Consider the following 15,119-nt stretch of genomic DNA (forward strand, 5'->3'; position numbering starts at 1 on the left):
AAGTTTTATGATGGGTATTTTCAGTGATGGATAAGAAAGTGTTTCCCACTTTATAGTAGCAGCTCCAAATCACACCATCCATCAGTAGCTTTGGGAAGGTAAGAGCCAAGTCCAGTGAAGGATCTGGGATTATTATCTTCCACCAAAGAAACTACATGTCTTTTGACTTTAGTTATGTATTGTCTTTCTGCCTTAGTCTTTTTTAATTTTGAGATCTGGTTTACCTTGTTCCTGTAACCTACCATCACCTTTTGTAATATCTCCTTTAATCCCTATTCACCTTTTATTATAATGTTTCTACAAATAAATATCAAATAATGAAGTTGAAACAATTGTTGAAAGACTTAAGCCCTTTATGAAAGAGTTTTTAAGGAGAAAATTATAATTCTAATAACATATCCACATGAAGATCAAGAGAGTGAAAAATAAAATACTTAAGCTTATTGAGCTATTTTTCATAAAAGTTTGACATTGAGGAATGGATTTAATATTACCAAATAGTACTTTAAGAGCACAAATATGATATGGGTTTAATATTTAAAGATTAAGATATCAGATCTAGAATTCAATTTTTGGTTCACCATACAGTCATGATTTCTACCTTGTTCTATGGAGCAAAAAAATTAATGGTTTATAAAAGATGTCTTACAAGACTATACTTTCAGGGATCATTTCTATAGTTTGCTACTATAAAAGATGTCTTACAATGCTACCAAAGAAGCACCAATGCTAATGATGAAAAAAATCATCAGGTTAAGGTGGAGAGTGTATAATATTCTTTATCAAGTGAAGACCTGTAGTATTGAGACTGATATTACTAAACTGTCTTTCAACTGACTGGCTGGATATATGATTGGGTTGCCTAACTCTAACATCCTAAGTGAATATATTTCTCTGGTTGTGGCCTAAAAAATCTAAAAATCTAAAATTGTTCAAAGGCAATCTGAAGAATGATCTTTAAAAAATCATCTAGACTTAACAGTATGATACATTTTAGAATCACTCCATGCACATGGGTCAGGCTTAACACAGTTAAAGAAAAATAATTCTATACAGGTACTGTTCTATACAATACTGATACTTCTGGCCCTACCATCAATAATAAAAAAAAATAGTGGTTATTCTAACAGTTACCAGAGGTACTATATATGTAGACTGGGATGATGACTGCATTCATCCATTGAGTTCTCCCTTAAAACCTGAAGAAGTTCTTTACAATTCAGGATTTCATAAGCACTCACACATTAACCCAGCCAATGACAATCTCAATCCATGACCTTGTAGAAATGATTAACCACCCCCACTCTGTGTCCCTTACAGAAAGAAAGGGAGACTGTGTCTAGGAAAATAAATCAGAGCCTTTCTGTTTACTCATACACAATGTGAACATGTAACAAAAAATTACTAGACACATGGATAGTCAGGAAAGTATGACCAATAATCACAAGGAACAAACAAAATAAGCAGATAAATAATCCGATATTAGATTTAGTAGCTATAGACTTCAAAATAAGCATTATTAATATGTTACAGAATAGAAGGTACACTAAATATGTAAATAGAGAATTTCACCAAAGAATTAAAATATAAAAGTTGGCATTTAGATCTATACAACATATACATTAAGAACTCATTGGGTAGATTTAACAAGCAGAGTGAGATGGAGAAAATACTATAAATTTTTTTAAAGACAAACCCATTAAAAATGTCTAAATGAAACTGAGAGAAATGAATAATTAAAGAAATGAGGAAAATCATAAGAAAAAATATGAGTTATCATGAGAAGTTCAAATATATGTGCAATTGGGATCCCAGGAGAAGAGAGAGACATTGAATAGGTGGAAAATTAATATTTAAAAATAAAATAACCACAAATTTTCCAAAAATGATTAATGGCATCAAATCACAGATACAAAAACCCAGCAGATCCAAAACAAGATAAATAAAAATAAAGTCTCACCAAGGTAATACATTATAGTCTAATTGTTGAATATCAAAGAAAAGGATAAAATCTCAGATTTTATATATTTTTAAATATATAAGTATTTTATGTATATTATCCTAAAAATGAAACAATAAGATATTCACAGCTGATTTTCAATAAATTATGGAAACTGGAGAATAAAATAGCATCTTTAATTGCTAACAATTTTTAGAAATTACACTTAGAATTTTTTTCTGTATACCAGTATAACCAGAGAAAATAATTCTTTAACAAAACTGAAATAATTCAGGAGCATAACTTTACTACAGGAAATATTAAAAGTTCTCTAGGTTGAAGAAAAATAATTCCAAATAGAAGCATGAAACTTTAGGAAAGCCTGAAGACCACCAGAAAGAAAAAATGCATGTAGTTATGTAATAGTATTGACTACATAAGGCAAACAAAATGTCATGTGTGGTCTATAACATATGTGGCAATAAAATAAATGCCCACAATATGGTGTAAATGGAGTTAAAATATTATATTCCATTCATTGTTCAAGGAAGGATGAAAGGATTACTTTGAGGTCAATTTTAATAAGCAAGGATACAGTTTTAATATCTAGAACAAACAGGGTACTAAAATTTTGCAAAAAAAGCAAATGAAGAAAAAGGGAATAATAATAAACATTTGACTCACCAAAAGAAGGAAAGAAAAGTGGAATAAAGGAACAAAAAGATGTGGCAATCAATAAAAATATTAATAGATATAGATTTTTTATAAATATACTATTTAAACTTACAAAGTTGATTTAAAGAAAAATATCAAATAAAAAGTGATACTGATTGCACACAGATGATAGAAATTTGGAAAACACCACCACCAAATATTCCAGGGGAGCAGAGAAAATACTTTCTGAATTTACGCAACTGCATACGATAGTGATGGCTCTGCTATGAACTATTTATATCACCAGGGAAGAGAAACTTGTCTTGACAAAACAAGATCATTTTAAAAGTTTTCTTTAATACATATAATTCTTTAGTTATTTTCTGAGGAAATGAGCACTGTTATTTGTCTTGCCTGAATATTTATACATGTAACGACAATGTTATATTGCTTGTTTGTACTTGATTTAATCTTATGTTGTTCTGTCCAACAACATGCTATACAGGCCTGTAGCCTATGAGCCATAGGCTCTACCACATCATCTAGGTGTGGGTGTGCAGTGGGCTGTACCATCTAGGTTTGCCTATGTGTGCTGTGTGACTTCCGCACAGTGGTGAAATAACCTAACAATGCGTTTCTCAGAATGTGTGCCTGTCTTTAAGTAGTGCATGACTATACTAAAATATTTTCTCCTCAGTTATACAGTATACTTTGGGATTCTAAAAACAGATTTGTCTTAATAACTTTTCCCAAGATGAATAATTTGTTATAATTTTTATATTATAACAAAATAAATTCATAGTACTGTAGTAAAAAAATAATAATTGTGGGTTGGTAGTAAGGATGAATCAATACCATCTCCATATGAAAATCGCTTAATACCTTTAGGCTTTTGGAGAAAATCTCTATGATATGCTTGAGAAAAGAGTGGATCTTTGACTTAAAAATTAATATACATTGCCCTGAATCACCAAAATATTATGATCTGCAGTACACACACACACAAAAAAAAACCCCACCAGAGTTGGTATCATTTTTACATATATAAAGTTGATCTGGTATTTATATATTTATATAAAGTATTTATGAAAATGGGTACATATTTATTCCTGAGAGTAATTTTCAAATTAAAGCAAATTTCTAAATATCTCCTATGTCTCTGTTCTTCTCCATCACTATTCCCTGGCTGTGACCTGGATTTCCACTGCATTCTAAGCAGCACATCTAGGTTTATTTTTGCCCCACATCAAGATGTTCTCCCTACTGCAGCCAGCGTGGGCTATTTCGGAATGCGATTGTAGACATGGTTTGTCATCCTACTGCTTAAAATTCCTTAATGACTTCCCATGGCTCCTAAAGTAAATATCAAAACCATCCATAAAATGGCCTGATACATCTATATAACTCTGTAGTCCTGCTCTTTGTATTTCAGTTACACTAAATTTTAAGCTTCTAAAATGTGTCTACCTCTCTCTACCAGTAGTCCTGTGCCCTAATACCTTGTCTGCCCAGAATAGTTTATCTACTATTTTCTTTATATATTTAACTCCTATTCATCCATCAAATCCATTCAGCGTGTGCTTAAGAAAAGCCTTTGTTGACACCTGTGACAAAATGATTTATAAGCTTTCACACCACTATGTATGTCTCTTATATGCCACTCAGCCACCTGTATACTTAATACCTCTCTGTCAGTATAATAATTTGATGGGTGTTTCCTCTCTCCTGCAGACAACAAGGGCCCCCGGGATGCAGACTGTGTGTTTATACTTCCTGTCAGCTCCCCGGGCTCTGGCTGAGTGTGCCTGGTACATAGCAGCACTCAATAAACAATGTTAAACCTTCTGATAACTCAGTAGAAAGTCATTGCATAGCACTCAGTAAAAAATATTTAATCTTACATCATTTAAATTAAGGAGAAATATATTACAATTGAAGTTTATTCCAAAAGAATAAGAAGGCATAAACTGACCTTGTTTTGGATAAACCCAATTTGTTAATTTTCCAGTTGTGATGTATATAAAAGTAAAATACTTGTTGAACTTTTATCTTACTTGTATACTGGAAACAGGCAAATAGTAATTACTCTAAGGAGGATTTTTATCTATCATTGTGACTGTATATGTAATTTTAATAAAATAATTTAATAAAAAGATTTTATGGATTACAGCAAGCTATCTTAATTCATTACGTGATTGGTATTTGCTAAGCAATTTGCAAATATTAGTTTAATCTTCCTATGTGCAATTGTGAATGGGATTCGAATCCAGTTTGCCTGACTCCAGAGGCTAAGCTCTTAATTATGCTACTGCTTTGCTGTAGCAATTATGTGGATATTATATTAACTATCATTTGTTAAGCATCTATTATGTACCAGGCACTCTGCTAAGGACTTTATGTACATGATCTCACTTGACCTTATTGCCAGATTATTCCTATTTATTAGATACCAACTTCATGTATTTTCATGTTTTAGAAATTTAAAATGTATTATCACAAATAGGGGAAATCAACAATGCTTAGATATTTATTATCTTTTCTAAATAGGGGCTTTTTCTCAGGAAGTAATGCTAGCTCATTTTTCCGTTTTTATAATTTACAAATTCTCCAGCAACAATACATAGGCTTACATATTACTGGTTTGACAAAACTGTACTAAAGATCAGGACTATTAGTGATTTGAAAGCTGATTTTGGCTAAATGATATTTCCAAACATCAATTAGTAGAAAAGTTAGAGATTTCTACATCAATAAAATATAAATAGAATATCAGGAGTATCCCACTGGCTATTATGAGTGCTGGTCATCTGCTCTTTAGATATGAGAAGCTCATTTTCCTTGTCCTACAAGTCAGTGTCCGGAATCAGGATAGAATATATACATATGACACAGGAGGTTCTCTCTTCTCCTAATCCAGAAAATAAACATTTTTTCAGCATGCAGAGGAAAAATGAGTTGGAGGATGTGAGTGTTCAGTTTGCCAGTTCATATTCTATTTAGAATTTCTTTCCTTAAAAGGGAACTCTTTGATGTTACCATTTTAAAAACTCCAATTTATTTTAATAGCACTTTCTAGAAAAACAGTACCTTCATAGCACCAGTTGCCCCTGAATCTTCTATAACTATTAGGAAAATGAGCTCTGTAAGTAGTAACTACTTCAACTGAAGTTATAGGAAATTTTAAGAGTGTATTAGGATGTGGAGCTATGTCCACAGAGACAGAATGAAGAAGGCATTAGGGGCAGTTTTCTATATGTTTTTGGCAAATAGAAGCAAGATCGTTAAGGGAAAAATCAAATTATTTAACTTAAGATGTTTCCTAGTCATGAGTCAATATTAGTTACAGAAAAATGTGTAAGGCCGTGTGCAGATCATGTTTTCAGTGGCATCCACTGAAAATTTGTTATGGCATTTGCTGCCACTAGGTACCCACTTCAGTAAAAAAAAAAAAAAATCTCATTTTGGAAGTAATAATATTATAAAGATAACATTTACTTAGGTCATTTGGAATATAAATGTATTTAAATGTGATGTAACACTTCAGATAAATGCTGTTCTTCTTAGTTAATGGTTTTGTATTTGTAAGAAGGCTTCAGAGCCAGACGTGATTCTAAAAAATTCTGTGAAAATGTCCAGTGTGGCAATGCCTTACTTGTGAGGGTTATAGGGTAATGTGAAGGTGAGTAAGGTCAAAGTGCCTAGCATTCTGGTCCCTGCAGGTGGCTAAAACAACTACATTTATGAATCTATATCTATATAGAGAAAGATACAGATACTTAACAATATGATTAGTGTCCATATAACCTATGATTAGTGTCCTTATAAAAGAGACCCCTAAGAGAACATTTACCATGTAAAATGGTAGAACATTTACCATAGTAAAATTATAGAAAAAGATGGCTGTCCGCAAATCCAGTACCTGCTGGGGCCTTGATGTTAGGCTTCCTGACCTTTAGAACTATGAGGAATAAATATCTGTTGTTTTATAAACCACCCAGTCTGTGACAGTTTAATAGCAGCCCAGCCTCAATAAGACACCTCCATTCTTTTATGATAAACTGCTGCATGAAAAAGTGGCAGAATTAAGACTCAAAGCCAAGACCTACTAACTGGAAAGTTATTATTTTAAAAAATAGGCTCTGGCCGGGTTGCTTGGTTGGTTGGTAGGCTGGTTGGTTGTTTGGTTGGTTGGTTGCAGCATTGTCCTCTACATCAAATCTGGGTTCTATCCCCAGTCAGGGCATGTCCCAGAGGCCACCGATCAATGCTTTCTGTGTCACATCAATGTCTGTCTTTCTGTCTGTCTGCCTCTCCCTCTTTTGTTTCTCTCTCACACATTCCCTCCCCTTCTCTCTAAAATCAATAAACATCCTCAGTTAGGATTAAAAGAAAGTTCATGTAAAAAATAGGCAATACATACAGGGTGGAGCAAAAATAGGTTTGTGGTTGCTTGTAGGGAAAATAATGCAATAATTAAATAATAATACAGAAATAAACTGTGTTTCATGTACTCACAACTTTAAACCTACCTTTGTCCCACCCTCTATGTGCAAAAATTTAAAAGGCAGCAAAATGCATAGTGATAGTTACTTCTCCCAATTCCCCAGCTTCTAACCACCTGTTCATTTTCCTTAGAGACAACCACTGCTAGCTACTTACTTATGCATCCTTGTAGTGGTGTTCCACCCACTACAAACATTTTTACATATGTGTGTAAAAAAACTATTGTAGAACGCCATATATGAGTATACTATTCTGTGTGTTTTTCTAACTTTACATGTCATAAAGGTTCTTCATTTTCTGGAAGCTCTGTAGTATTTCATTGTAAAATGTATATCACAGTATCCACGAGAACATTTAGGTTGTTTCCAGCCTTATTTTATTTCTAACACTACTGCAAAGAATATGACTTTTACATATATGATTTAGTAATTTTGTTCCAGGTATATCTTTCTACATAACATAGGGCTGAATAGTGCTTTTCAACTTAATGTTATCATATTTAACCCATTTACCTTTATTGATGTACTAGGCTAGTTCTATCATTTTTATTTTGTGATTTTTATCTTTATAATTTATGATTTCTTTTACAATATGCCTATAGTACTATATATTATATGTGGGTGATGTACATATATAAGTAAACATTTATATATATAAAAATGTTTATACTCATTGTTGTGTTTCCATGGCAGTTAAAGTGATTTAATGTTCCCTCCTATTCATTTTGCCATAGTTTCTCCATGTTTACTCCTTGGTTAGTTGATATTCATCCTTGCTACTGTTTCCATAAAAGGCTTATGTAACTATATTCTCTGAATTCTCAACACTTGAAAAATGTTTGCCTATTGTCTTCATAATTGAATCATAATTTAACTGGTTTATTAATCAGAGCCCAACACAGAAAACAAAAGCTACTATATTTTACAATGCTTTCAGAAATGCCTTACAGAACAATAAAGAACCCATCCAACAGCAGAGTTATTACCTCTCAGGTAACTACTGAAAGTGTTGAATTTGATCCATAAACCCATTGCTATAATTTAGAGTTTAGGAAACCAGAATTAACAAGTTGCCTCTGCTACTGCTATCATCACACCTGCCTTTGAACCCAGAAACCAGGTAGAAAAAACAATGGAGTGTTGCTGCAGAAAAGCCTAATACTGAAAAGAGAACCGACCACATGGGAAAACTTTTTTGCCAATGATACCTCAGACTAGGGTTTGATCTCCAAAATATATAAAGAACTCACATGACTCCACTCCAGAAGACAAACAACCCAATTAAAAAATGGGCAAAAGACCTGAACAGACACTTCTCCAAGGAGGACATACAGAGGGCCCAGAGACATATGAAAGGGTGCTCAACATCACTAATTATCAGAGAGATGCAAATTAAAACCACAATAAGATACCTGCTTCGCACCTGTCAAAATGGCCATCATAAACAAATCAACAAACAAGTGTTGGAGAGGATGTGGTGAAAAGGGAACCCTAGTGCACTGTTGGTGGGAATGCAGACTGGTGCAGCCACTGTGGAAAACAGTATGGAAGTTTCCTCAGAAAACTAAAAATGGAAGTACCTTTTGACCCAACAATTCCACTGCTTGGGATTAGATCTTAAGAACCCTGAAACACCAATTGATAAGAACCTATGCACCCCAGTGTTCATAGCACAATTTACAATAACTAAGTGCTGGAAATAGCCTAAGTGCCCATCAATAAATGAATGGATCAGAAAACCATGGTACATTTACACAGTGGAATACTACACAGCAGAAAGGAGCCCCTACCCTTTGCAACAGCATGGATGGAACTGGAAAGCATTATGCTCAGTGAAATAAGCCAGCAGTGAAAGACAAATACCATATGATCTCACCTTTAAGTGGAACCTAATCAATAAAACAAACAAGCACACAAATAATATAACCAGAAACATTGAAATTAAGAACAATCTGACAGTAACTAGAGGAGAGGTGGGAGGGAATGATGGGGGAGAAAGGGGAAGGGTTTCAGGAACAACTATAAAGGACACATGGACAAAACCAAGAGGGCATGGAAGCAGGAAAGGGAGGTGGGGATGACTAGGGTTGGGGGGAACTAGTGGGGGGAAAATGCAGACAACCATACCTGAACAACAATAAAATTAAAAAAGCAAACAAGCAAAAACCTAATACCACATTTACTAAAAAGAGGCAGAAAGATGAACTCCCAGTCCCTCTGCCTTCCAAGTCTCACTTGCAGGCATTTATTTGGTGGATCTTAATTCAAAATAATAGCTGTATCTGTAAACAAGTCTGGGAAGAGGGGTTTTGTTTTTGTTTTTGTTTTTAACTTTTCCTCATCTATAGTCCTGGAATACGTATTAAAAGTAAGATGGTATGGAAATTAAGCTAACCAACTCACCAGTACCCAATTACTGGGCAAAAGAATTAGGTCATATTTTTTCTCTTCTTGAGTAATTTACAAGCATTTCTACATTCTGAATGTTGCTATAAAGGAATTGAGGGATAATTTCTTTTCCCCCTTTATTGGTAACTTCATATCTTTGCTTACTTACTAGTAGTTCTGTAGTTTTAATAAGATATACCTTGATTTTGGTCATTCTGAGTCTTTTTTTTTTATTCTGGAACATAATATATCTTCAACATATTTTTAAACCTTCATTTATCCCTGGGATGTTACATTGGGTTGACCAAAAGGTCCATTTGTTGTTTTTTTTAAAATCATAAGATGGCTCTAGTAGCACTTAGTTTTCTTAACTTCATTTGAAACAATTTTGTTACATTGTATTTTGAGAGCTGTCATATCAGTTTGCATTTTAAAAAGAACTTATCAAAATTGGTGAATTTTTGTGTAGCCATTTTAATATATTGAAGGTGGAAGAAAATATATAACATTTCCACTATATTATGCTTTATTATTTCAAGATATGTAAAAACACAACTGGAAAACATGAAAAGATTTGTGCAGTATATGGAGAAGGTGCTGTGACTGATCAAACATATCAAAAGTTGTTTGGGAAATTTTGTGCTGGAGATTTTTCACTGGATGATGCTCCATGGCCAGGTAGACCAGTTGAAGTTGATAGAGATCAAATCAAGATATAATTGAAAACAATCAACATTCTACCATGGGGGAGATAGCCAACATACTCAAAATACCCAAATCAATACAGTTATTGGTGAAAATGAAACATGTCTTTTATATTATAAAAAATCATACAGACTTTTGGCCAACCCAATAATTAATCTTAAAATATAATAATAATAATATTATTATTCTAGTTCTTTACCTTATAAGTATTAAATATGCATAGATGGAATTTTTTTGCTGGACTTCCATATCAATGTTTTATTTGTTATTCCTTTATATGTTGAATTTATTTTCACCATAAGTTTCTCACTTTTCTCAATCCTACCCTCTTTGTCTCTTTCTCTATTTTCAATAGTGTCTGTTTCCTTTCATTCCAGTTCTTCATTTCTGTTTTGTTTTCCTTTGCGTCTTTTCTTCTTTAGTTCTAATGATTTATATTTGGATGCTATTTAACTAGCATCCAAATGCTAGTTAGGATGTATTCCCTGAGCTTTTGTATATTTCCTGTGCAACCTTATTTTACAGAGGGAAGTGTTTTATTATATTTCTTGAATTATTTCTTGACTACAAAATAGTCTGCTTGTCACACTATTTCATTTTATTTCATCAAGGGAAATTTTTTATATCTTGGTAGACTTCTTTCTTGTCATTTGCTTTTCTGTTCCTTTTTACTGTTATTTTTGTAGTAGTCATTGTGTTAATCTTGTATTAGTTTCCCTCTACTGTTGTTGTTGTTGTTGTTGTTGTTGTTATTATTATTCAGGAGTGCCCCAGGCAAAAATAGCTTTTCCATGATTCACAACATACTTGATAACACAGGGTTGTGTATCCACGAATTCTTTTAGCTTTTACCTCTCTCCAGACAACTGAGATTTATAGCTGCCAGACCGATCACATTTTACTCCTCAAATTATTAGGTCTGGGTAATTCTTTTTGTTGCTTCACTCTTGATTTACTTTACCATCATACAGTGTCCAGGGCATATCTTTTTCACCTTTATAAAGGATTTTTGGCCTTATTGCTCAGAGTGGGATACCTAATTTTGATCATTGTGTTTTGTTTTGTCTGAGAGCTGTAGCTGTATGACTACTCGCTCATCTTCTCCCTGTACCTTATTCCACCTTCACTGTCAAATTTGGCGCGTCCTTTCTCATATACTATGGTTTGAATTATAGCTGTCTCTTGGTTTTATCTGAGATCAAATTTACTTCTCTTTTTCTCTCTCATTAATTCCAGATAAAAGGAGAAAGGGGGAAGTGCTGTGTTTTTTTTCTGTTTTCAAAATAGAAAACTAAGCAACTCAAAGTTCATATTCTCAATTACTCCACTTCACTACTGCACTGCATTATCAGTGCCCCACTATTATTTTTCTAAACAATCTATCATGTTGGATTCATGATCGTTACCAACTAGGGCTCCAGGTGTTTACAAAGTTGTTATTTTCTCTTACTTTATAAAGTACTAAGTGAGGTGATAATTAACATGTGGCAAACAAGAAAAAAATTAAAGACTTGAACTTTTAGAAACAATTGTTTGTTTGTTTTAGTTCTGATTACAGCCTCCCTGGGTCTCCTAGGAATCGAGAATTTGGTTTCAGTCACCATTCATCACTAATGATGACCATACAGCTCACTTCTCCAAGAATCCTGAGTGTGTAGGGCACAATTTCCTACCATCACCCAGTATATGTTGACACCTCCTCACTGAAGAAATAATTTCTTTCTCTCAAAGTCTAACACTTTTTACTTTTTCCCCAAAAGCCCATCACTTCCCAGCACTTCCTTTCCCTCTCTCCCTCTTCTTCATCCACCTCTCTCCTTGAAGCTTCCATCTGTGTTGTTCCACCACTGGCCTTACCCCTTTCCAATGTTTCCTCTCTTCCCCCCACCAAAACACCTCTCACTCCCATCCTCTGGTTCTTCAAGCTGCTCTGCCATTTCTGCTTTACCCTTTGCAAATGAACGGTGGAGCTAGGCAGCCTGCTGGGGTCTATCATTATCACTCTTTCACTGAGAAGGGAACTGAGGCAGTACGGAGTAAAGGGACCCAGCCTTACTTTAATAGTAGGCCTTCTCTTAAGGGACATTCATCTTTCTGTGAAGATTTCTCTATCATCTATATAACATTGATTCTTAAATGTACATATCTGGACTTGATTTTCATTTCCACTTAGGTCTCCTTTGTTTTTAATGAATTAAAAATGAGTTTATTCTACAAATAAAATATTAAATATTTATTTTAAATGTTTTCTTTATTTCCATATGAATAAAATAATTTGTATGATTATTATCATTTATAAATGAAATTTATTGAGGTGACATGGTTAATAAAATTATATAGGTTTCCAGTACACAATTCTACGATAACGTATATCATCTGTATATCACATTGTTTGCTCACCACCTAAAGTCAAATCTTCTTCAGAAAACAATTGTTTACAGTTACACTCTGTTGGTTGCAACCCACTTACCTGCTTCCTAAGGGTTAAGCCCCTGCTGGTACTACTAGACGCTTCCATCTTTTTCCCTGACAATACAAATTCTTTGAGCAGTCTTCTTCATTTAAATTCAATTTAATAAAGTAATTCATCATGAATTTCTGCTAGCTATTCTATTTTTAATCTCTTCCAAATCTAATCATATTTCCACACAACTGCTATGGGTTTGCAAACAATATATCAAATCACTCCCTTGCTCAGAAACCACTGTCGTTCACTCTTGATTACTGGAGAATATTCTTCAACTCGCCCATTCAACAAGTGGATATTACCTTCCTGTAACATTTCAGGCACTGTTTTAAGCTCTTGTGCAACTGTCTCAAACAAGACAAACAAGTCTCTTATGGAACTTGAATTCTAATTTATAAATATAAACAAACAAACTAGGAATTATCAGACAATGTTAAGCTATAAGTAGAAAATAAAACAAGACAGTGAGCTAGAGAGTACCAGGGTCGCTTTTTGGATTTTTTTGAGGTAATATTTGAATTAACACCTTTATAGTGAGACCTGGAGCCAAAAAGGCTTTATGTAGCCAAGGGAACAAGGGTGAGACTGAGCCTAGCCAAACAAAACAGGAAGTGTAGTTCATATACAGTAAACAGGGAGGAGGAGTGGTTGAGTATGAGTTTGGAGTGAGGCAAAGGCTAGAACATTCAGGGCCAGGGGGACCTTCATACAGTCTGTGGCCTTTATTTAACATTTAGTGGGAAGCGATGTGGGGATTTTAATTAGGGTATCTGACATACAGGTATAGAGATCACTTTGGCAGTTCTGTGTAGACCCGTTAGGGGACTATGCAATAATCCAGACTAGAAAGAATGATGGTTTAGTCTAGAGCAGTGATGGATATAGTTGGTTATAGTTTTAATTTCCTTTAAAGTCTTTAGTCAAATGATTTTCTGCTTATGATAATGATAACATATTCCATTTGTCTGACTTAAAAACTTTTTTTCAAAGTTCTTGGACATTTTGTGACAATAATTACTAATCCATAATTTAATTATACAATATTTTTAATGTTAAAAGAGGCTTTTAGATTAATATTTGTCATGAAGACTGAGGCTTAACATACTTCTATACTATACATTGACATCTAAGAATTTTATAATGTTGCTTGATTCTGTGGATTAAAAATTGTGCAAATCTTCCTCGAATCCAAATTGCTTCAAAGCTAGTCTGAAATTTAAATGTGCAACCTGGGTAAAATGCTACAAGGTGCATTTACCACTGTATCAGGAGTCCAGTGTGGGATGCAGAGGTGAAATGGAGCGGGATACTCTCTAGAAGCAGAAGACATTCATACACTCCCACAGGCTGGACAAGAAACATTTCCTGCTTAGTGAGCCCTAAATCAGCCATACAGGTATGCTTGTCCCCACAGGTTCAGCTGAGTGGGGCTCTGCTCTTGAGATTAGGTACAAAGTTATAAAAAATAAATATATTTTTTAAACAATATTAAACACTAAACAGGTTTGTTGTGAAAAAGCATCAAAGAAGAAACTACTCAAAAATGTTTAATAAACACAAATAGGAAATGATGATAGAATCCATTAAGTTCTTCCATGTCATTTGTCATACTTAACAAAAAATTACATTTCCCAGTGCTTACTTCGGCAGCACATATACTAAAAAAATATTACCTTTCCCTATTATTTCATGAGAATATTGAATTTAGTTAGCCTTTTGGGATAAGAGAGTTTTGTGTATATATGTTTATGGTTTTTTTGTTCTTCTTCAAAATCTCTAATATTACACATATAAGGAAGGTAATATTTTAATCTTGATTTCCCCAGTGGGTAACCACTCCATAAACATAGGGACAAAAAGCCTATGCCCGCAGTAGGAGGTAGGTCTGTGTCCTACATGACAGTCTCAGTATAATCCTGGCTAAGAGACTAGTTATTTGATAATTTATCAATGCAAACACCACCTTTTAAAGTTACCATTTCATTGTAGCTTTGATGTGGAACCAACATAAAATAAATGACAGTAGTTTTGAAGAGAGCCATGAATATGCCAATCTTTCCTTTATTTGTTCAGTGAATATTGTTAAGTGGCCACTTTCTGACCACAAGGTAAAGTTGTTGGAAGGGGAGAGAAGTGGCCCCTTGCATACCCCAGATGGACCAATAAATACAAACATTAGTATCAGAAAGGTTCACAGGTACAAAGCAAGTCAAACTTCATATAATTCAGACAGCTATAAAAATCCTCAGCTTGCTCTTCAGTCTCCATACTCTTAGTGAGCCAATCTCATTACCAACCTATTTGTACTTTCGTTTCAGGGATGCTTACTAATGTTTTGTTTTAAGTGGCAAAGCATGAGAAGGTTTCAGGGAAGCAAAACCAAAGGATATAGTGCTGATGACTGCAGAGGGAGCATCTTGTTGCAGTTGATAGAATTGTTGAAATTAACTTGTTGTTTTATTGT

At 33.9% G+C, this 15,119-nt stretch overlaps 1 protein-coding gene and 1 pseudogene across 1 annotated transcript in view; both read left to right on the top strand.

Annotated features, from left to right (window-relative positions):
• UNC13C (unc-13 homolog C) overlaps positions 1 to 15,119 on the top strand; it is a 469,738-nt gene that overhangs the window by 122,878 nt on the left and 331,741 nt on the right.
• On the top strand, positions 650 to 803 carry LOC114493512 (annotated as a pseudogene).

The sequence above is a fragment of the Phyllostomus discolor genome, chromosome 1 (assembly GCF_004126475.2).
Source record: "Phyllostomus discolor isolate MPI-MPIP mPhyDis1 chromosome 1, mPhyDis1.pri.v3, whole genome shotgun sequence".
Classification (NCBI taxonomy): domain Eukaryota; kingdom Metazoa; phylum Chordata; class Mammalia; order Chiroptera; family Phyllostomidae; genus Phyllostomus; species Phyllostomus discolor.